General features: G+C 35.7%; 1 long non-coding RNA gene across 1 annotated transcript in view; it reads left to right on the top strand.

The window, feature by feature from the left end:
* The window catches only part of LOC126003891 (uncharacterized), a 177,909-nt gene that overhangs the window by 42,831 nt on the left and 109,565 nt on the right, over positions 1-25,513 (top strand). The window lies entirely within an intron of this gene.

Here is a 25,513-nt window from a genome sequence, read left to right as displayed (position 1 = left end):
TTACATTTATTCTCTACTACATTTAACATACTTTTATAGTAATGTATGTTTATGTTGATTTGTATATAGCATCCTAATAATTCATATTTATTAGGGCTGGAGCAGTGGTGCAAACGTTAAGGCATCTGTCTTGCCAGCTCTAGTCTAGGAATGACCTTTGCAGGCTCTCTTGGGAGGCTCAGAGAAACATTTAAGGTGCCTAGATACCAAACCTGAGTTGGCTACATGCAAGAGAAGTATCCTACTTGTGATTATAACTCTAGTACACCAAAATTTGAAGCTTTAATTATGTTTTGCTGTTTTTCATTTTAGGAACTGAGACTCATCATCTAGAAATAGCAATAAAATATATTTTAGGGGCCGGAGAGATAGCAGAGGTAGGGTGGGCTTTTGCCTTGAATGCAGCTGACCTAGGACAGGCGGAGGTTCGAATACTGACATCCCATATAGTCCCGGCATCCCACATTATCCCCAGAAGCGATTTCTGATCACAGACCCAGGAGTATCCATGAGTGCCACACTATATCTATCTATCTATCTATCTATCTATCTATCTATCTATCTATCTATCTATCTATCTGTAAATATATATATATATATATATATATATATAGGAAACTCAAACACCAAATCACTAATTGATTGAACAATTTTCCCCTTTTTATGCTTTTTCCAGAACCACAGTTGATATTGTTACATCCACTGGTAAGAATGTTCGTTGTCAAGAAACTATGGTTTGTGGTATAGAGGAGAACGAACACAATAAGATTAAATATCAAATAGAGCAAGTTTAACTATAAGAAACTTTAACATACCACATGGCCTTATAAACAGATGATACAATAGACAGCCAATATGAATTTTAAAAACACATTTGTCTTACAGATACTTTTAAGTATTAGTAACTATGTCCCATTGTCATTCTAATCTATACATTTCTCTCTTTCAGTAAATATATTAAAAAACATTTAAAAAGATTTAGAAATTTAAATCTTTAAAAAAATGTAATGTTCACAGCTTGATTTATATATGAAAGAAATTTGAGAACTCTGAGTAAATTTTAAATAATCGTGAATGACAAGTTCGAGTGTGAAAGAAAAGGAAGGTGAAAGTAAATATCACCTAGGTAACTTCATCAGGAAAATGGGGAAGAATCAAATAGAATTGTTAGATACCAAAACCACAGTAGGAGAAATAAGTGATAAATTGCATAAATTTACCAATATACTAGACAAAGACAAGAAAGTATTAATGGAATGTAGGTATATATTTGCTGCAATAAGTTGACTTGAAACATATATGAAAGATTTAGTGCAACATAAAAAAATATACACAATAAAAGTATAAAAAATTTAAAAAAACTTGGGGCCAGAGCATTTGCACAGTGGTAGGGCATTTGTCTTGCAAGCAACTGACCCAGAGGGAACCTGGGTTCTATCCCTGAAGTCACATATGGTCTCTCAGCAGGAGCGATTGATTTCTGAGCACATAACCAGCAGTAACTCCTGACCCTCACTAGGGGTTGCTCAAAAACAAAAACCAAAAGAGAAAAGAAAAGTAAACTCAGGGGTATTACTATTATGGTATAACATAGACACATAATCGGAATTCAGAAAAGATTTTATGGGTTGAATTATAGAATTGGTAGAGATAATATATTAATGAACACATTTTTGCATTGACAGCAATAACAAGAAATTATAGAATAAACTAAGAACTAATGATATACTATTAAATCTTTGTAATCAAGAAATTTACCATATATAAATGGAAAACATAAAATAAATATAGCTTTACAAGTAGAAAAATAAATGACAATTATTTGAAACTACACAAAAAAGAAAACATTGGGTAGTCTCTTAAAAGTCTTGACTCTCTGGTCAGTCTAAGGAAACTCAGAATTCTGTACAAAAAATCACCTTTAAAAATAACGTATAATAACTTGCTTTTAAAAATAACTTTGAGAAGTCAATAATTGATAAATATATTCCAAATTCTAACAATATAAATAAAAGTTATTAGTATATTATAGAATAAAATTCTACAGAAATGTTCACATATACTTCAAAAGTATAGACTAATTTCAAGTATCTGAAGTCATAGAGAGACAGTAAAGATTTGAGAGTGGTACATAAGGTACCTTGAGGTGAGGTACATAATATGCTAATCACCATCTATTTTCCAGTCACCTAATTACTTAAAAGATATTCTCACTGTTTAAAAACCAACTTCAGTTATTTTAAATAGAAATATAATTTTTTGTTGCTTTTTGCATACCATGCTTTCCTTGTAAGCATAGAGTTAAATAGGTGTGATCAGAAGAAGCAAATCTTCATGGAATTATAAGTTGTATTTTATTTTGAATCAAAGTGTTTGTTATTTAGAATGAGTGAGAAACATTCTGCATTTTATTGAGTGCATATTAACAAGGCACAAAATAGAACAATGATTAATTTTTTAAAGTGGATTGAAATCATTGCATTCACTTCTCTTACAATTACTAATAAACATTTTATTTGAGAGGGGGTAAAAATTGGTGTCTGTGGACAACCAGGTTGCCCTAGTCACTAAATGTCTGCCAAAGACTTCATGTTGTTTTTAGATCTTAAAAGCAGACAAAGTTCCTCAATCAGTAGTGGTGGAAGCAGAGGAGGATGGTCTGAGGAGCACCTTATCTTGAGTGGTTCCTGTGCCCAGTTGCCACACCCACACATCCCACCAAACAGTCTTTCAGTCCTCAGTTTCCTCTCAATTTCCCTCAGCTCTTAGATGCAGCAATTCCCAGCACTCCTTTGTTTGCCTAAGAACTCCTCTTGGTTGCTTCTCCAAACTCATCCCTGATAGCCGCAGCGATTTCCAATAGACATTGGACTTCATCCACATTCCACTGGAAGCCTTGGCCTGACTTGCTCAGGGTCATCACTCTGTCAGGCATCTTGCTCTGGTCTTCACCTCCTTGGGAATATGTCACCTCCCCGTCCTTCACTTCACTCTCTGCAGAGCCACGCAGCCACGCCAAGAAGGCCAACTCTTCGCCAACTGCACCAGAGGAGCCCTCAAGTGCATCCTTCTCAAGCAGAGCAGCTAAAAAAGAGTCCTTCGTGTCTTCAGACTCTTTCACAACCTGTCGCAATCTTTCACACAGTTTCTCCTTCTCAGCCAAAGCCCTGTGATAGTCGGAGACTTGCCTCTCTGTTCTCTCAATGAGCCACTTCAGTTTTAGCCACCAAAAGAAGAGAACAAGGACCATCCCCCAAAGAACAACTGAGGTCACCCACTGCAGTGAGAACCCATAGAGATCAGGATCTGAGATCCTGAGGCTCAAAGGCGCAGCCACCAAGACTGAGCACACATACAGAAACGCCACCAACCTCTCTGCCTCCATGGTGCAAGGCCACCTGGCAGTCACAAACTTAGCTACAAAAAACGGAACCAGGCAACTCAATGGGCCAGAAGGTGCCAGAATTCCATTGGAGCAATCCACTGTGGGGTTGCCTGCAGGGGATTGTTTTGGGAAAACCTTGGCCTCCTGGCTTCAGTGTCCCTGCTGCTAACCTGGGGAGCCTACCCATTTGGTTACCTTTAAAAAAATAAATATCTTTAGGGTGCAGGGCTATAGTACAGCACATAGGTTTTATGTTTTGCGAGTGACAGACCTGGGTTCCACCCCTGTCTCCCTGCGCCCCATCTAAGTTCACCTGAACCCTGTCAGGAGTGTCCCCTAGAGACTTGGATAACTGTGTAATAATTGGATTTGTTTATATCGAAGGTTACTACCTTTTTAATCTGGAAGCTTTTTAATGACTGATTCATTTTGTCTTATTTATATCTATTGAGTTGCACTTGAAATGTTTCTCAAGTGGAAATTGATATTGTAAGAAATAATTTTAATTTTGACTTTTTCAGTGCGTGATATTTTCCTTTGATCCACTGTGCTAAATTATGTTTTTGATATAATTCAAAATAGTATTAAAACATCTGATGTTGTTTCTATTAATGTCTCAAACTTTACTTATTGTTCTATTTTATAATTCTACTGCTTATGTTTATAGCAATATTAAAATCATATTTGTTTATTTTATAGGTGTTAAGGCTTGTTTCATATATGCGTCTCATTTTTATTTCACTTTTAATAACAATTATTATTTCTTCAGATAGGCACACACAAACATACAAAACATGACCATGAGACTGAAGTTATAATATAGTAGGAAGAATGCTTACCTTATATTCATTACAGATGAGTATGAATCCTGGACCTCTGTGGTTTCTAAATCCTATAAGTAGTGGCATACTCAGCATAGAGCAGGAATCTCCTGTAGCACAGTTTTGTTCCCAATCTAAAATAACAAAATAGAGTATTAAATCAGAATTCAATTCACTGCTAAAAATCTGGTTATGGGATGTGAGGTCTATTTTTGAAGGTTGAGTGTTGCCGACATTGTAACAAGGCCCTGTATATCACTTAGGAGGCCCAATATAAAAAAGACCCATTATTTTGTAGCATACTAGATCAAAAGTATTACCTACTACACCATATTGACTCACTGGTAATAACAAAAATAACTAATGAAAGTAGAAAAGTTATGATAAACATCCAAGTATGAACTAGATTCTGGTAATTAAACTTAATGTTAAATTCCTTACAACTTACTTGACAGTTGTGATTTTAATATCTCTGAGCATGATGTTTCAAAAATTGCAGTATGATCCACATATGAATTGCAGAATTTTTCTACATTTAACTTCTACACTTTATCAGATTATAGCAAATGATATAATTCTCTATTGTTTACAAGTTTTAATTCATCTTAATTGTGTATATTTATTTTCAATTAAACTAGAAATGTTAGAAACATTGCATGAGAGGAACTGAGCACCGGAAGTGAGCCCTGTCCTACCCTTCTCTGTCTTTCCTGAACTCTGGAAGCTCTCCTCAGAGCCCTGGGAAGTGAACCCCAAAGAAACTATATTCGGAAGCTACCCAGCGAGCCAGTGAGTGAGTGAGAAATGGCTGCATGCGGGGGTTTCCAGGCAGAGTGCTGATTGCTCTACCTGCAGAGTCTCCACCCGGCTGTGCTTCTTCTGAGGAACTGAGCACCGGAAGGGAGCCCTGTCCTACCCTTCTCTGTCTTTCCTGAACTCTGGAAGCTCTCCTCAGAGCCCTGGGAAGCGAACCCCAAAGAAACTACATTCGGAAGCTACCCAGCGAGCCAGTGAGTGAGTGAGAAATGGCTGCATGTGGGGGTTTCCAGGCAGAGTGCTGATTGCTCTACCTGCAGAGTCTCCACCCGGCTGTGCTTCTTCTGAGGAAACTGGGCACCGGAAGGGAGCCCTGTCCTACTCTTCTCTGTCTTTCCTGAACTCTGGAAGCTCTCCTCAGAGCCCTGGGAAGCGAACCCCAAAGAAACTACATTCGGGAGCTACCCAGCAAGCCAGTGAGTGAGTGAGAAATGGCTGCATGTGGGGGTTTCCAGGCAGAGTGCTGATTGCTCTACCTGCAGAGTCTCCACCGGGCTGTGCTTCTTCTGAGGAACTGAGCACCGGAAGGGAGCCCTGTCCTACCCTTCTCTGTCTTTCCTGAACTCTGGAAGCTCTCCTCAGAGCCCTGGGAAGCGAACCCCAAAGAAACTACATTCGGAAGCTACCCAGCGAGCCAGTGAGTGAGTGAGAAATGGCTGCATGTGGGGGGTTTCCAGGCAGAGTGCTGATTGCTCTACCTGCAGAGTCTCCACCCGGCTGTGCTTCTTCTGAGGAAACTGAGCACCGGAAGGGAGCCCTGTCCTACTCTTCTCTGTCTTTCCTGAACTCTGGAAGCTCTCCTCAGAGCCCTGGGAAGTGAACCCCAAAGAAACTACATTCGGAAGCTACCCAGCGAGCCAGTGAGTGAGTAAGAAATGGCTGGATGTGGGGGTTTCCAGGCAGAGTGCTGATTGCTCTACCTGCAGAGTCTCCACCTGGCTGTGCTTCTTCTGAGGAAACTGAGCACCGGAAGGGAGCCCTGTCTTACCCTTCTCTGTCCTTCCTGAACTCTAGAAGCTCTCCTCAGAGCCCTGGGAAGCGAACCCCAAAGAAACTACATTCGGAAGCTACCCAGCGAGCCAGTGACTCTCCTCAGAGTCCTGGGAAGTGAACCCCAAAAATACAGCATTCTGAAGCTGCCCAGCGAGCGAGTGAAAACTACGCCTTACCAGTGGGGCCCGACTATGAAAAACAGTGAGTGCTGCCTGTGTGTGTCTCTCTGCTATCCTGTTGCGTGAACCTCCTGAGAGTGGGCTGAAAAGAGGCTCCAGAAGGCACTTAGCTCCACTTCGCTACGCAGCCGTGCGCTCTTTCTAAAAAAAGAACACCATCACAAGAAGAAAAAAACCACACTAAGAACTGTGCAGGATCACAGAAGCAAAAATTTCTCTCCAGACTGTCTTCTCTGCTGCGTGCTTGGGCCTAAGATTTGATCCTGTGTGAGGCTTCATCCACGGAGGACTCCCCTACCATGGAGGCAAGTCGGCCCATTCAGAAAGGGCGGAGCCAGAGAAGTGTGTTGCCTGCATCATATAACCAATGAACACCACCACAACACGTAGAAAAACCCACAATACAAGTGTGACAATGGGGAAACAACGCAGGCCAGCATCAGACATAGAGAATGAAGATGACAATTCTGATGACCAGTTAACGACCAACCAACTAATCAATCTCTCAGATAAGGACTTTAGAGTAGCAATATGGAATATACTCAAAGAACTCAAAGAAACCATGAATAGAATAGAACAGAACACTAATAAGAATCAAGAAAATATGAAGACAGAAATCACAAAACTCCAAACTGAAATAACATGTCAAATAACAGGCCTGAAAAAATCAGTAAACGAAGTGAATGACAAAATGGATAAGCTCTGGGACAGGGTATCAGAAGCTGAGAATAGACTTGGTGCTTTGGAAGATGAGATACATAACAATTGCATACAACAGGAGAGATTGGAAAAAACTTAAAACAAATGAGCAGACAATGGAAAAATTAGTCAAAGAATGGGAACAGATGAAAATAGAGGTCTATGATAAGATCAACAGAAACAACTTAAGAATCATTGGAGTCCCAGAGACCCAGGAAGAAAATTTCCAGGAAGAATCAACGGTCAAGAACATCATTAAAGAGAAACTCCCAGAGCTAAAGAATATATGTGATCAAATCCTGCATGCTTGAAGAGTACCAACCAAAAGAGACCCAAGAAAAACCACCCCAAGACACATCCTAGTCACAATAACAAATCCCACAGATAGAGACAGAATTCTGAAAACAGCAAGATCAAAAGGGGAAATTACATTCAAGCAAGCATCCTTGAGATTTACAGCAGACCTGTCACCAGAAACATCTAAATGCCAGAAAGCAGTGGTGGGATATTGTGACAAGACTGAATGAAATGAATGCTTCACCTAGAATACTGTACCCAGCAAAACTCACTTTCCGGTTTGACGGAAGAATACATGGTTTCACAGACAAAAAACAGCTCAGAAACTTTACAGACTCAAAACCAGTCTTAAGAGAAAAACTGAAAGACCTAATCTAAGACAAGACTGACCAAAAGACACACCAAATCTCGATATAAAGATGGCATTAAATCCCAGGACAATTCTTTCTATCAACGTCAATGGACTAAATGCACCAGTTAAGAGACACAGAGTGGCTAAATGGATCAAAAAACTCAATCCAACCTTCTGCTGCCTACAAGAAACGCACCTGAATAGTCAGAACAAACATAGACTCAAAATAAAAGGTTGGAGAAAAGTTATCCAAGCAAACAACACCCATAAAAAAGCTGGAGTGGCCATACTAATATCAGATAATGCAAACTTTATACTCAGGAAGGTTGTAAGGGACAAAGATGGACATTTTATATTAATCAAGGGGTATGTAGAGCAGGAAGAAATAACTCTCCTAAACATATATGCACCAAATGAGGGGCCAGCAAAATATTTAAAACAACTGTTGACAAATCTGAAAAATAATATCGATAACAACACAATAATTGTGGGGGACCTCAACACTGCTTTGTCAACACTGGATAGGTCAACCAGACTGAAACCCAACAAGAATATACTAGACCTGAGGAGGGAAATGGAAGAAAGAGGCCTAGTGGATATATATAGGACACTCCATCCCCAGAAACCTGGATACACATTCTTCTCCAATGTACATGGGACATTCTCCAGGATAGACTACATGCTGGCACATAAAACATACCTCCATAATATCAAGAGGATGGAAATTTTGCAGACTACCTTCGCTGACCACAAGGCTCTGAAATTATTTGTGAATTCCAAAGGGACTCAGAAGAAAAACTTTAACACCTGGAAGTTAAACAGCCTCATACTCAATAACCAGTGGGTCCAAGATGAAATCAAGAAGGAAATCAAAAGGTTCCTGGAAACAAATGACAATAAAGACACAAACTATCAGAACTTATGGGACACAGCAAAAGCAGTACTGAGAGGAAAATTTATAGCTTTACAAGCACACATCAGGAAGGAAGAAGGAGCTTACCTGAGTAGCTTAATGACACAGCTAATAGAACTAGAACGTACTCAACAAAAGGACCCAAAAATAGGAAGACAGAAGGAAGTAACAAAGCTGAGAGCAGAAATCAACGAAGTGGAAACTCAAAAAACAATCCAAAAGATCAACGAAAGCAGAAGTTGGTTCTTCGAAAAAATAAACAAGATTGATAGACCACTGGCAAACCTAACAAAGAAAGAGAGAGAGAGAAACTTGATAACTCATATTAGGAATGAAAAAGGAGAGATCACTACTGATATGACAGAGATTCAAAGGGTAATCAGAAACTACTTTGAAAAACTCTATGCCACTAAAAATGAGAACCTGGAAGAAATGGATAAATTCTTGGACTCTTATAATCTTCCATGGTTGAAAGAAGAGGATGTAGCATATCTAAACACCCCCATCACCATTGATGAAATAAAAATGGTAATCAAAAGTCTGCCCAAAAACAAAAGCCCAGGCCAAGATGGATTCACTAATGAATTCTATCAAACTTTCGAAGAGGAACTACTACCAATCCTGGCAAGACTCTTTCATGAAAATGAACAAATGGAAACACTCCCAAATAGCTTTTATGAAGCCAACATCACCATGATAACTAAACCAGACAGAGATGCTACGAAAAAAGAAAATTACAGACCAATATCGCTGATGAATGCAGATGCAAAGATCCTCAACAAAATCCTGGCAAATAGGATTCAATACATCATTAAGAAGATCATCCACTACGATCAAGTAGGTTTCATCCCAGGAATGCAAGGATGGTTTAACATCCGTAAGTCTATCAACATAATACACAACATCAACAACAAGAAAAATAAAAACCACATTATTATATCAATAGATGCAGAGAAAGCATTTGACAAGGTCCAACACCCATTCTTGATCAAAACTCTCAGCAAGATGGGAATGGAAAGAACCTTTCTCAATATAGTGAAGGCCATCTACCACAAGCCAGTGGCAAATATTATCCTCAATGGAGAAAAACTGAAAGCCTTCCCTCTAAATTCTGGCACAAGACAAGGCTGTCCTCTCTCACCACTCCTATTCAACATAGCACTGGAAGTACTTGCTATAGCGATTAGGCAAGAAAAAGATATCAAAGGAATCCAGATAGGAAAGGAAGAAGTCAAGCTCTCACTGTTTGCAGATGACATGATGCTCTACTTAGAAAACCCTAAAGACTCTACCAAAAAGCTTCTAGAAACAATATACTCATATATCAAGGTGGCAGGCTACAAAATTAACACACAAAAATCAATGGCCTTTCTATACACCAATAGTAATAAGGAAGAAATAGACATTAAGAAAACAACCCCATTCACAATAGTGCCACACAAACTCAAATATCTTGGAATCAACTTGACTAAAAATGTGAAAGACCTATACAAAGAAAACTATAAAACTCTGCTCCAAGAAATAAGAGAGGACATGCGGAAATGGAAACACATACCCTGCTCATGGATTGGCAGGATTAACATCATCAAGATGGCAATACTCCCCAAGGCATTATACAGATTCAACGCTATCCCTCCAAATATACCCATGACATTCTTCAAAGAGGTAGATCAGGCACTTTTGAAATTTGTTTGGAACAATAAACACCCTAGAATAGCTAAAGCAATCATTGGGAAAAAGAATATGGGAGGAATTACTTTCCCCAACTTTAAACTTTACTACAAAGCAATAGTTATCAAAACAGCATGGTATTGGAATAAGGACAGACCCTCAGATCAGTGGAATAGGCTTGAATACTCAGAAAATGTTCTCCAGACATACAATCACCTAATTTTTGATAAAGGAGCAGGAAATCCTAAATGGAGCAGGGAAAGCCTCTTCAACAAGTGGTGTTGGCACAACTGGCTAGCCACTTGCAAAATATTGAACTTTGACCCCCATCTAACATCATGTACGAAGGTAAAATCCAAATGGATTAAAGACCTCGATATCAGCCCCCAAACCATAAGATATATAGAACAACACATAGGCAAAACTCTCCAGGACATTGAGACTTCAGGCATCTTCAAGGAGGAAACTGCACTCTCCAAGCAAGTGAAAACAGAGATTAACAGATGGGAATATATTAAGTTGAGAAGCTTCTGCACCTCAAAGGAAATAGTGCCCAGGATACAAGAGCCACCCACTGAGTGGGAGAATCTATTCACCCAATACCCATCAGACAAAGGGCTAATCTCCAAAATATACAAGGCACTGACAGAAATTTACAAGAAAAAAACATCTAATCCCATCAAAAAATGGGGAGAAGAAATGAACAGACACTTTGACAAAGAAGAAATACAAATGGCCAAAAGACACATGAAGAAATGCTCCACATCACTAATCATCAGAGAGATGCAAATCAAAACAACAATGAGATACCACCTCACACCATAGAGAATGGCACACATCACAAAGAATGAGAACAAACAGTGCTGGCGGGGATGTGGAGAGAAAGGAACTCTTATCCACTGCTGGTGGGAATGCCGTCTAGTTCAACCTTTATGGAAAGCGATATGGAGATTCCTCCAAAAACTGGAAATCGAGCTCCCATACGATCCAGCTATACCACTCCTAGGAATATACCCTAGGAACACAAAAATACAATACAAAAATCCCTTCCTTACACCTATATTCATTGCAGCACTATTTACCATAGCAAGACTCCGGAAACAACCAAGATGCCCTTCAACAGACGAATGGCTAAAGAAACTATGGTACATATACACAATGGAATATTATGCAGCTGTCAGGAGGGATGAAGTCATGAAATTTTCCTATACATGGATGTACACAGAATTTATTATGCTGAGTGAAATAAGTCAGAGAGAGAGAGAGAAAAACGCAGAATGGTCTCACTCATCTATGGGTTTTAAGAAAAAAGAAAGACATTCTTGCAATAATAAATTTCAGACACAAAAGAGAAAAGAGCTGGAAGTTCCAGCTCACCTCAGGAAGCTCATCACAAAGAGTGATGAGTTTAGTTAGAGAAATAACTACATTTTGAACTGTCCTAATATTGATAATGTATGAGGGAAATGTAGAGCCTGTTTAGGGTACAGGCGGGGGTTGGGTGGGGAGGAGGGAGATTTGGGACTTGGGTGATGGGAATGTTGCACTGGTGATGGGTGGTGTTCCTTTTATGACTGAAACCCAAACACAATCATGTATGTAATCAAGGTGTTTAAATAAAAAAAAAGAAAAAAAAAGAAATTAAAAAAAAAAAGAAACATTGCATGATATTCTGATTAGTTTGAGGACTTCTATTAATTGACTTTTTGGGAAACCTACTTGGTCAGTGTAATATTTTGGTTGGTGCCCATATGACTAATCAGTTCATAATGGTTAAACCTCTTCCTTTTTGCTTCTCTAATAGATATGAAAATACACACTCAGTAGACCTAGATAAAGATGAAGAAGCTATAAGGGAATTCCTTGACTTCGAAGCATACCACAAAGCTATGGCAACCAAAGGATAATTCACTGAATTTAAAAATGAACAGTAAAATCACAGTGGATTGCGTGTTGCATGTAAAACTTTAATCTGTGAAAATGCATGAAGTAAAATACAAGTAATGAACTAATAAGTCTTTTCCTCTAGTTATATTTGGATTCCTATATTGTATGATAATCATAACATACTTTTTTTAAGTGTTTTTTATGCAGTGTGCTCTTAGTCCTAATTCTGTGCTCAGGGGTCCCACCCTGCAAGGGTAGGATGATTAGGGTTCAGATGATTGAACATGAGATGACAAACACCCTACTCACCTAACTATATCTCAGACCCCAGATAACAAAACATTTTTTATAATTAAAGTATTTTAACAAACTAAAATTAATAAATGGGCATTTATTTAAACATATTTATTTAAATATCCATTAAATTAGAAATTATTTATTTATTAAACATAAATAAATGGGCAGCGTTGTAATAAAATGGTTCTTCATATGGATAGAAGTCATTGTAAAACAATAGGTGAATGTATGACTTTTACTCAATATTTTAAAGTCCCTGATGAATTATTATTTACCTTTATGTTCTTTAAATGATTATTTTATTTCTAGTAAGGTCTATGCATTCACATCATCTTTTTATTTTATTTTAATTATAACAATATAACATATTTTGAGGAGGCAAAGTGTTATTCATGATACCCATTCAGTAACAATTTTGAAAATCACAATGCCTAAAATTAAAAAAAGAAGAGAGAGGAAAAAATAAAAAGAATGCCTTCAACAGTGGGATATGCAGGATGAAAGGTGATAAGGCAAATGGAAAGGGTGATAAGTATGGATAATGGTGGTGGGAAATGTGCACTGGAGAAGGAATGAATGTTGAACATTGTATGACTGAAATTCATTTATGAACGACTTTGTAATTATATCATGGTGATCAATTGAAATAATAAATATTAGAAATAAAAAGGAAATATTTATTAAAAGTAAAAAGTTTTATGTGATTTAAAGAGAAACAAGATAAATTAAAAATAACTTTGGAGAAATTATTTCAACCAAAGTACAGGAAATGAGATTCAAGGGGAAATAAAGTAAATACAATGACAGTAACATGTAAAAATATAAGTTCACTCATTTTATTTTTAAATTTTAAAATAAAATTGAGTTGTAAATAAGAATAATGCATCATATAACAATGTAAAAGAAAAGTAGAAAACCAGTTTGAAAGAGGAGAATTAAAGCTAACAATATAAATGAAAAATGAAGAAAGACATTTTTTTCATTAAATTTCTGCTAGTAAACTAAGATAAATATGTAAAATTCTACTTTAAGAAGAGCAAAGTTTTCAGATTTTATAATTATTCAAATTATTTCATAATTATTCAAAATAATTTACTGAACACAAAATGCTGATTCCCTTTTTTATACATATTTGAATAATTTAATTATAAGATATAGAATAATCCAAAAGTAGTAACTCTTGACATTGATTTATTATTATCTTTATGAGTGTTTATATTGATATATATACCTAATAAATCATATTTATTGATTCTGGAGTGGTGGCACAAGTGGTAGGGTGTTTGCCTTGCATGCGCTAACCTAGGATGGACTGTGGTTCCATCCCCAGGAGTCCACATGGTCCCCCAATCCTGGAGTAATTTCTGAGCACTTAGCAGGTGTAACCCCTGAGTGTCCCTGACTGTGGCCCAAAAACCAGAAAAGAAAAATCATATTTATTGCTTTTTCACTCAAAAGTCTCAATATTTGTTTGTTGATTATTGTTTGGTTCCAAGTTAAATAGAAATGTTTTATGGTCTAGTGAGCATTTGAGTCCTTTAAAACTTTGGCTATGTTCTATTAGGACATTAATTGAATAGCTTTTATTTTTATTTTTTTAAGTATTAAAAGATTAATTGCCTTTGTCCCGTATATATAATAAAGTTAAAATTCAGAATCAGAGTGTCATTTTTAACACTTAATTAATCTATAGGAAAATGTTCAAGGTACATTTATCCAAATATTTTCAATAGGTCTTGTAATCCAATAGGTGTCTGTTTCATAGACACATACATCTCAGTGATTTCAATAGCTAGTATAAAAACTTTCTCTGCTCAGTGAAATTATGCTCACTTTGTAGTTAGTTTCCTGTTCAGACTTTGATTTACTCTAAAATTAGAAAGCACACTTACATCTGAAGATACCACAAATATTTTCTTTCTCTCAAGAATTCAAGTGCTACGGCTGGAGTGGTGGCACAAGGATTAGGGTGTTTGCCTTGACCTCATTAACCCAGGATGGACCGTGGTTAGATCCCCCAGCATCCCATATGGTCCCCCAAGTCAGCACATAGCAGCACAGGTGTAAACCCTGTGCATCACTGTGCATACAATTGCTTACTTTTCAGTTGCCCGATTCTTTAAAACTGTACTCATTTTCTCTTTAATTCTCCTACAGTGTAATTAAATAAGTTTTATAATTTAAAATTTTATAAAGGGATATTTTAAAAATTGAAATAAGTAATCTACATGATTGGATAGTCAAGAGACTTAGTTGGTAATTACATTGAAATATTTATTCATAGTATTCTTAACAAACAAAATGCAATTAAGTTAAATCTTATGATCAGTTGTTTCAGATAAGTGCATGGGAATAATATGCAGTATTTTGAGAATTACATGTTTTTAATTCTGCTTTTAAGTAGAGTTCCACACTCTCAATCTGAAATGAAGGTTAAAGATACAAGATTGTCGTCATGCTAAAATAAGCTAGAACTAGTGCAATCTTAATACATTAAGAGATAAGAAATTTACTCTTGTATATATTTTTTTACTTTTTTAATGTTGATACTACTTGTGGAATAGTCAAGTACTATGCTCTAATATAATTAAATAGGCTTAGAAAAGATATTAAGACTTTTATTTGCTTGTGAGTAGGGCATTTAAAGATCCAAAGTGTTTGTATAGATGGTATCACAATTTATATATTTTCTTTCTATTTTCAAACCTTTTTGTTGTTGTTTTGGGTCACACCTGGAGCCGCTTAGGGGTTACTTCTGGCTGTGAGCTCAGAAATCGCTCCTGGCAGGCATGGGGAACCACGTGGGATGTCAGGATTCGAACCACTGTCTGTCCTAAATCAGCTGTGTTCAAGGCAAATGCCCTACCACTATACTATCTCTCCGGCCCCACAGTTCATATATTTTATTGCAATATCTATGGGTCATTTGTCTCAAATCAAACACACACTGAGTGATATGTGTTTGTATATGCAAAAGTATCAATTTTCTAACATGTTTCCATTAAAGTTGTTCACAAAATCTTCTCAAATATGTTTTCAATAGCAAATTTACTCAATGAAATATACTAAAATTATGAAAAATAAAAGTTATTAATTTATATTTTAAATAGAATAATATTTGACATAAATATATTAATATGCTTCTCCAATCCTCAGAGGTAGCATATTTTGACATTTCCTTCACTGTGAACATAGTTATAATAGAATCAGCAATGTACTTATGAAGTACCATGAATTGTAATTGGGAAACCCTGCAAAGCATGTCTATTACTCACTATAATACCTCTTAAATCTGTCTTTTAAGTTTTCATTGAAAGATATCTTTATTTCATCTGAAATTAAATATAATATAACTGTTTAATGGCTTTTTTTATCACACCAGTGTTTTTCAGGGATTCGTACTGGTTCTGTGCTTACAATTATTTTTCATGTGTAAATAATTAGAGTTAGTAGTCTGCGATGCCATTTTTTAATTTAGGAACTGAACCATGTTTTATTTTCTTGGTGTCACAAAATGAACTATATTTCTATTCCTAAATAATTTATTATTCTAATGTGTGCATAAATATTCAGACCTTGTGGTACTCTTAGAAGTAATCATACACTTCTCAGTTAAATAGCATTTAATAATTAGCAAAGGCGTTGCAAATGTCCTTAAATTAAAGATCTAAGGATGGCAAGATTATCTTCATCCAAGTGATCTCTAAATACCATTGAATGTACTTTTTTCATACACAGAGGCAGAGTGCACAGGAGATGAAGAAAAGATGTGAGCATGGAGATTAGAATGATATCCAACTCACCAATGTCAATAGCCACAGAAAATTGAATGCAGCAAGTTACATTATCTTTAGAGCCTCAATTTTCCTAATGGAAATATCACACTGTCCTGGGGTAATGTGTGGGAGTTGAGCTATGTAACAATTGGGAAGCAATTATTGTTTGTAGGAATAAAGGGTTGAATGATCCTGGTGGGTCTGAGTATTTGTTTCATTTTCCCTGCAGGTGGTGGTAGACCAAGTAAAATTCGGAACTTCAGTTAATGGGAGTAAAGCTCTGATTTGTTCACATTTGTTTCTTGCTCAAAGGATACTAATTTCAGGCAAGCATATACCAGAACTGTGAAACAATTAATTGTGTTGTTTTATGTCCCCCATACTTGTAGTAATTTGTTAGATCAGCCATGGGAAATTAATACAGATTCTCTCATTTTACACTTAATTTGAAAATTGGCATCCCAAAGAAACATTGTTTTATTGGCAGTGGTTTTGCTATGAGTAATTACTTACTTAGAGAACAGCTAAAGTAAAATGCCACATACCTAGTGTAAAGAATATCTAAGGTAGTATTGATATTTCTCTATGCTTCAAAGCTAGTAACTATTCGGTATATTTTTAAATTCTAAACTACATTTCTGTACCATTACTCCCGACCTATTTTATCTTTGAATAAGATCTCGATTAATTTTTGAAATCCTAGAATTATTTAAAAAATTTATTTTGTTTTAGTTGTCAACTTAAATTACCTGCAACAATATCTACATAAGCACAGTCTTATTTTTACCCCTCACACACTAATGATCTAAAATGTTTTCTCAAATAAGAGACCTATTACTCTATGGACACTAGGCATATAAAGAAACACCTGTTTGCTGAAAGATTACTGTGTATCAAGTAATGCATTTACTATTTTCAGTGTACAATATAAATTAATAATATTAGCTATAACTTAAAGCTCTGGTGTTATTTACTGTGCTCAAATTAATTAAGCAAATCTTTGAAAGTAATGATTATATAGTACCATCTTACACTATTGATTATTAAACTTGGTACTTAAATTAATTTCAATATCAAATTTTTGTTTTTGTTTTTGTTTTTTTATTTTGTTTTTCAATATCAAATTTGCGAATAATTGTATATGTATTAGCATAACATAGTATTACCAGTGAGAACAAAATAAAAAATGAAAATATTTTATGACCGCAAACATATCCATATCAATAATAGGTTCATATTTTGTGGTCTTTTACTTGGTGTTCTGGAATCCTAGAGATTATCAACCAAAGGAGCTGATGGTTCAGTGTAAGAACTTAGAGTAGCAGCAATGCTCCTTGGGACATGGGATGCTGGTTATTTGGATTACTCTGGAGGTTCTCAAAGGTCTCCAGTACTCAGGAAGCAAAGTGACGCTGGGGCTGGAACCGGGCTGATGAAAATATGTGTTTTAACATTTCCCTCTACTAACTTTTCTCCTCTTAAATAGATAACTCTTGTTGGATGTATATTTTTATCTTTGATACAATTATGACTTTGTTTGAGTTAACTGGTCATAGTTCTTAGACAAAATGAAAGCATACACTATGATGTGAACATGTGCACTTTTATCTGTATTATTTTGATGTACCTTTTCCTGAGGAAAACCACAGTATTGCACATACAGTTTTCTAAATGGGGGGTTCTTGGGCCACACCAGACTCTTTGCTTTATGGTTATTTCTTGTGCCACACTACAAATCATCCCTGAGTCCAGAGCTAGAAGTAAATCCTGAGCCTAGCCATATCCTAGCATGTTCTAAATCTAGCCCCCATTGGTCATAACGGTAAATGTCATGTTTTTTAAAAATAATTCATACAATAAATAAATTCAAGCATTAATTTTTAGCCATATTTTTAAAATATGTTCACATGTTATCACATTAAAGCATTAAATGTATCATTACATATTATAGTAAAATATGTTGACATATTTTAAATCTAGGCAAATGGGAAGAAGGTGTAGAAAATAAAAACATATTGATAAACTAAATTCCACCAACTAAAATTATAAAGATTATTGGACATTGGTTTTGAGATTCACAGAGAGGACTTTAAATAATACTTGTCAAAGACTAATCAATAACATAAAAAACATGCTACTTATTTAAAATCATAAATTTAATATAGGGAGTAGTTTACAGAAACAAGAAGACAAATAGGGAAGCAGAAATCAATAGATATAACCAGATTATATAGATTCAGCAATCATTTTATACTAAAAATAGAAGAATAAAAAGGAAAAGGTTATATTTGCATATATATGGTGATTTGCATGAATGCTACTTTGAAGTTCTATGTATTAGAAGTTTATTTGAAGAGTGAATTACTCCATATGCTGGTTCTTCTGAATTTCAGAGTATGAATATGAAACACTGTGTTTTGATTTTTCAAGAGTCTTAGTGAATCAGCTAAAGGCCACCTAAGTGAATCTAAGTGGGCTTGATCTGTAAATTTTCAATAATACTTAATGATACTAAGAATATAGAAAATATTTCTTTTCCTTTTACTCTATCTTCAAATCTTCCATTAATCACTTTTGCTGTAAAAATACAATAATGTGTCACTTTGAAAAAGATTCATAAGTAATATGGTTTGTGGGGTTCAGTATATTCCAGGCCTTTGGATATTTATTTTTAACACTTGTCATGAGACATATACCTATAACTATTTTGGATAAAAATAGAATTGTAGAAGAAAGAGACTTTTGGGTTGAGAAGCAGCTTATCATAATAAAAGTAAAATCACAATTACAGGAACATATGAATAACGAGAGAGAGGAGATCAGTATAAGACCAAATCCTTGGGCACTTATATTCAAGACTAGAGAGTATAGCCAAATTATCATACTCATTAAATAAAAAATATGCCATATCCATTTATTTTCTCCTATTTTACTGCAGTTGTGCCTCAGAAAAGAACTAAGGTTCTTATTTACATGGAAAGATAGTAGAGCATGTAAAATACTTGCTTCGCACATGGCTGACCAGGGTTTAATTATGGTACCCCATGTTTTTCCCCAAGCCCCACCAAGCATATTCCCTGAGCACAGAACTAGGAGTAAACTATGAATCTACTTGGTGTGGCCTAAATCCAATACCCCCCAAAATGATGATGATGATGATGATGATGATGATGATGATGATACTACTACTAATAATAATGCACCAAATTACATGTGATCTATTAATAATGTACCAAATTACATTTAGCTCAATAATGTATTTATTTTATTTTCCCTTTTGAATAGCTCCCTACAGAAATCAGATGATACTCAAGCTCATTAGTTAGGGTAAGGTGCTCTCTTCTGGAGGTGCTCAGAGAATCATGTGCTGCCAATTTCCAACCCAGCTTCCTGTGGCCAGAGATAGTACAAGGTTTAAAGAATTTACCTTGCTTGCAAAGAAACCTGGCTTGATTTCTAAACCTGGCTTTCACTAAACAGATCCAGAGGTCACCTCTGATATCAGAGCTTGGAATAACCCTTGGGTACCACAGGAAATGCCCCCCAAAAATCAAAACACAAACAAATCCTGGCTCCTTATATGGGAAACACGTGACTGGTCCTCTAAGATATTTTCGGGGCCAGAGAAATAGTGATTTTAAGTAAATAATATATTTTTCTATTAATATGCAACCGGTAATATACCAAATCATTATGAAAAACATTGAAAACAATATATTATTAAAGAAGTAAAGTATGTAGCTATACTTGTTGATTGTCATATTTTACCCCATATAAGAAACATCTCAAAGAAATGCAGTTTAATGATAACTTTGATATTTTAAGACCTTAAAATGTTTTCAGTTTGGAAGTATAGATAACCACATTCAACCAGAAACTGCTCTTCAAATATTCTCATTAGCAAGTATCTTGACAGGTATTATGCTACCAAGTGTTTTGGGACACACTTTGCTTTATGCTTCAGAAATTCTGTTTAGCATGATGAATTTAAATAGTATTCTTAACTTGCATATTTTTATTCCCCTTAAAGTACTTTGCATAAATTAAAAGCAATGGGTATGTTATAAAACCTAATTAGTTTTCCAGCTACTTGTCAGTTTTGTTTTTCTCCTAGTTGTAAGAAAACATGCCACATGTAGGTAATATGCCCCTTTTCAAGTTTTTTAAAGAACATTAGAACATTCTTAGTATTTAAGGAATATTTTTTAAAGTACATTGGCTCAAGTCATTAGGGGAACATTTAAATGCAGTAGAGCAGTAATTCTGTGAATTTCAGGCACTGGTGACTTAATGCAGTTAGTACAATATAATTTACACTCAGGGACTAGTTTATACACCTGGAAAGATCTAAACCATTGCCTACTTAATTGACATGATTTTTTAAAGAGAGATGGAGCACCCTAATATTTACACGAAAAGAAAATTGGGATTAAATTGCCGCTTCAAGGTCAGAGAAAAATTAATTATTGAAGTAGGGCTTGAAATTTTGTTCTCATTCTCACTGTCTCACTTTAAAATAAAAATCATTATTTTGAGGTCCAATGTGACTCTAATTCTGAACTTCTGGACTTTCAAAAAAATGCAGGTTAATGTAAAATATAACCCTAAAGCTGTATAGCACTTTTTATCTAAGGGTCAAATTATAAAATCAGAAAGTTATGCAAATATCATGGAGAAATTACTCTTGAGAAATCTCAATGAAAGGTGCTATTGAATATAATTTTGTAGGGATCCAAAATAGTTTTGATATAGGAATTTCCCTTTTCCTCTAATTTGAGGTGAAAAAATAAGGTTTAATTTTAAGAATTAACAAAAATGTATAACCGTATAGACTAGAATATTTTAGGGTGGCCTGTTTCAATTATACTCAATTAGGTAAAGGATTTCAAAGAGAATATTTGAAATATTTTTAAACATGTAAAAAATACCTCCACTGAGACTGGGGAAATTAAAATTATTTCACTTTAACCAGAAGTATACATCAGATTTTACAGCCATGTTTGACTTATATATCAAAGTAAACAGGATTACAGTTATTTTCCATGTTTTTAAAACCTGAATGTGGGGTCAGAGTGACATGTAAACTTTTTTAGGGGTTTTCCTTGCATGTGTCTGGTACAGGTACCATCCCCTGAGCATCTCCAGGAGAGATCAGTGAGTACAGAGTCAGTAACAATCTCTGAAGATTGCTAGGTGTGACCTCCTAAAAAACACAGTGAAATCATACTGTTGAGAATCATAGTTTATAATCAGACGTATCCCTGCAATTTCCGTTTAGTTAGTAGCTATAATATAGTCTGATAAAGTACTCAAGGCTTTCTGAGCACTGAGAAAACCCTCTCCCTCCTGCAAGAAATAAAAAGGATAAGGACTTTCTAAATTTTTCCCATGCATGAAGCTCTATTTGTCTGAAGAGTGAACACTACCCAAACTCTCAACATGCTGTACTATAGCTGAGAGAGACTCCCCTATTATGCATAATTAAAGCTATAAAAAAATCTTGGGAGAAATCAAGAAGTAGTCCTTTCTGGTGCCTTGACCAAGGACTCCTGTTATAGAAGGAAAAAAAAATCAAATTTATGAGCCTTTGGAAGAAGAGGAGGAGACTCCTACTTACCGTAGTATTTTAACATATAGCAAGCTGGTAAGACATTTATGATATAAGGAGGGACAGTACACTAGACAATTCACTCTCTTCTAATGCAAATATCCACTTGGAAGATTAAGGAAGAAAAAGAAACAACAAGACACTAGTTCTAGTGAGATAAACTAATAATAATAATAATTAAAAAATTCTTGGTACAAGTAATTTATAAACATATATATTTTATTTAAAAAATGAACATCCAGGGAGATAGTGCACTTTTAGGATAACATTTTGCAAACCAGGGCAATGGAAAGCCCTGGTGTACTAAAAACAATAATTATAAAACTAGAATGATATATCAATAATGTCTTTTAAAAGTACAGCAAAATTACAATAAAACTTTGTTTTCTGAAGAATAAAACTGGAAGCATTCATTGCCAGCAGAATATCACTGTAAAATGTTTTCTTTCTTTCTTTCTTTCTTTCTTTCTTTCTTTCTTTCTTTCTTTCTTTCTTTCTTTCTTTCTTTCTTTCTTTCTTTCTTTCTTTCTTTCTTTCTTTCTTTCTTTCTTTCTTTCTTTCTTTCTTTCTTTCTTTCTTTCTTTCTTTCTTTCTTTCTTTCTTTCTTTCTTTCTTTCTTTCTTTCTTTCTCTTTCTTTGTTTCTTCTTTGTTTCTTCCTTTCTTTTCCTTCCTTCCTCCTTTCCTTCCCTTCCTTCCTTCCTTCCCTTCCTTCCTTCCTTCCTTTCCTTCCTTCCTTCCTTCCTTTCCTTCCTTCCTTCCTTCCTTCCTTCCTTCCTTCCTTCCTTCCTTCCTTCCTTCCTTCCTTCCTTCCTTCCTTTCCTTCCTTCCTTCCTTCCTTTCCTTCCTTCCTTCCTTCCTTCCTTCCTTCCTTCCTTCCTTCCTTCCTTCCTTCCTTCCTTCCTTCCTTCCTTCCTTCCTTCCTTCCTTCCTTCCTTCCTTCCTTCCTTCCTTCCTTCCTTCCTTCCTTCCTTCCTTCCTTCCTTCCTTCCTTCCTTCCTTCCCTATTTCTTTCCCAGGAGCTGGGTCCCACTGGCCCCTTCGAGCCTTGTAGCACTGTGACCTGGTATCCTTGGGACTCTGCAATCCTGCTGCTCTAGCAGCTTTGGGTCTCTTGGGTTTCTACACCTGAACACGGAAGGCATGTGCAGTGCCACTTGAACCACCTATCTGGCAATTGGAATGCTACACATGCCAACATAAAAGCCAACAGCTGGCATGGAAAAATAAACAGTAAGACTTCTACCAGAACAAGTTTGAATATTCTGCAACAACATGGACACCAAATCTGAACTGTTCCCTGGGACAATGAGCACAAATCTCGAGAAAAAGACAACTGTGGAAAGTGTCCAAATAAGCAGAATGGGATATTATTTTTCTCTGGATCAGTTTAGTTTTCTATTTCCATAATCTCAAAAGTTCCAATAAGGTCTTGGAAGCAGATATGTTTGGGAATTGATGACAGGAATTACATGTATTTAGGTGTTTACTGAGCATCAGTATTTGTAAACATAATATATACAATATGCATTTCCCTTTACCATTTGCAGTCCATAAAGAAGTCTCAAAGTCAGTCTTGCTCTACAGACCAAGTCAAACCACAGCTGATTTAAAATTCATTATGACCTTTCCTGGGCTGTGAAACAAATCTTCTGCACAGCACCCAGCTTCTCAACAGTCCAACCGTCCACAGTTCTTTTCCATAATATACCAGTACTCAAACAGTGACTCACTTCAGAACATTTTCCCCAGGATTCCATGTCCTTTCAACTGTATGTATAATTTAGTTTTAAGCCACATCCCAAAAGTAACACAAAGTTTTATATTATTATATTATGTTATATTATATTAATTATATATTATATTATATTATTAAAATATACTATATTATATTATTATATTATTTTACATTATATGGTAGATATCTTTAGATTCTTATTTATTACACATCTGTTGTAAAACTTAGTATAAATACCTAGGAAATAAAAATACATAATAAATCAGTTTAAAGTGTATTACTCTAAGAAATACAGAGATTAATTTGGGCCTTATGTTAGGCTGACCTTTGTTCAATCTCCAGCATCATGCATGGTCCTTAAGCACACCTGCACACAAAGCCAGGAATAAGTCTTGAGAAATACCAGATGGGACCCCCAAACCAAAAAATGTTAAATAAATAAATCTTCTTGTGGAACTTAAGTGTACCAAAACAAATAATTTTCTGAAAATAAAAATAAATTAATAATATGATATATTATCTCAATCATATTAATTACTAAATTAGTGTTAATAACATGAATTTTACATTTTAAGAGGTAGAGATTTTTTTTATTTAATTTTTTTATTTTGAATTATGAGAACAAAAAAATGCAAAGAAAGAGGACAAGGTAAAGTTACAGTGGAAGGACAATCAGCTATAACATAATTCTCAGAAGAAGTCCCCTTGCTGATATCTTAACTTTGAACTTTCAGCCAAAGAACGTTAAGATAAATAAAACAGAATCCATGTACAATTACTTTGTCCCTCAAGTCCCCAGATTGTAGCACATTATAATATTTCTTAACAGCACACAAGGCAATCTAAAGCCATAAAACTTATGTAACTCCTTAAACATTAGAGGCATAGTATTTTTTACATTTCCATGTACATGCATATTAGCTTAAGTTAACCTCAAATTTTAAGTGGGTGCATTTAACCTCAAATTTTAAGTGGGTGCATTTTAAGGATTACAGTCAAAGGAGCACAGTAAAAACGGTGTTAGAGTGGCAATTGTTGTTTGCATAGGCCCAGCAAAATATGAGAGGCATGGAAAGGAATAACCTTGGCCTAAATACAAAGAGATCCTACCCCTGAAGTTTCCTGGCACAAGACCAACTTCTAGGCTTCTTCCGATCCAAGACATTGTCCGTAGTGCCAACACACTTTTCACACAGTCTCTGTTGTTGGTATCATGTTTCTGTATTAAAGATTCTGGAATCTGCATATCCTAAATTGAAGTCATGATGTGGAGTGTCTTCTCGTTTCACCTCACCATGAAAGGGAAATGCAGGAAGCCCTGTCCTGTAAGCAGGTCATTGTTAAGTCTTCTCATTGTTAAGGGAAGTCTCTTTTCAGCAGGACAATGTCTGAGCAGTAGTAGGGTCTTCTGTGGTAGAGGATTACTTCCAGGTGATGTTATAGACAAACCTCACAATTAAGGGGCAATACAGAAAGCCCTGTCCAGTAAGCAGGTCATTGTTTTTGTTAAGTCTTCTTAGTGTTAAGGAAAGTCATTTTTGAGTAGATAGATGTCAGAGCAGCTGTAGGGTCTTCCCTGGTAGAGGAATGCCTCCAGGTGATGTTATATACAACCTTGGATGTTTTGTAGATGTCTTCTCTAGATCAGGGGTGAATGGAGGATGTCCATTCTTCTGAGACCTGTACCAGGTCTTTATGTCAATATTCAGGGTGTAAGGTCTCATTGCACTACAAGATTTGTGTTTTCCCATCTCTATTAGATAAGAACTTATTGGTATGTATAATATTTTCCCATTTTAGTGGACCTAAGCAAACAAGAAATAAAGCCATGTGGTGCTATCAGATATATGGGGGTGTAAGAACATTTCCAACAATACCCATGACTTGGTTCAAACATAAGCATTAAACTGAGGGATTCTTTCACACCAAATTTCATATTGAGCAGTTCACAAAGAGAAGATAAAAAAAACACGGGGGGGATCATCACTGTATAAGAAAATATTCAGCAAAAGTTATAGCCGTCAAAGAAAACACCCATAAAATGTTGAAGAGACATAAGTGTCCTTTTTATGCCTTTTAAAAT

This window comes from Suncus etruscus, chromosome 3 (assembly GCF_024139225.1).
Source record: "Suncus etruscus isolate mSunEtr1 chromosome 3, mSunEtr1.pri.cur, whole genome shotgun sequence".
NCBI classification, from domain to species: domain Eukaryota; kingdom Metazoa; phylum Chordata; class Mammalia; order Eulipotyphla; family Soricidae; genus Suncus; species Suncus etruscus.
This window is presented reverse-complemented; position numbering and strand designations above follow the sequence as displayed.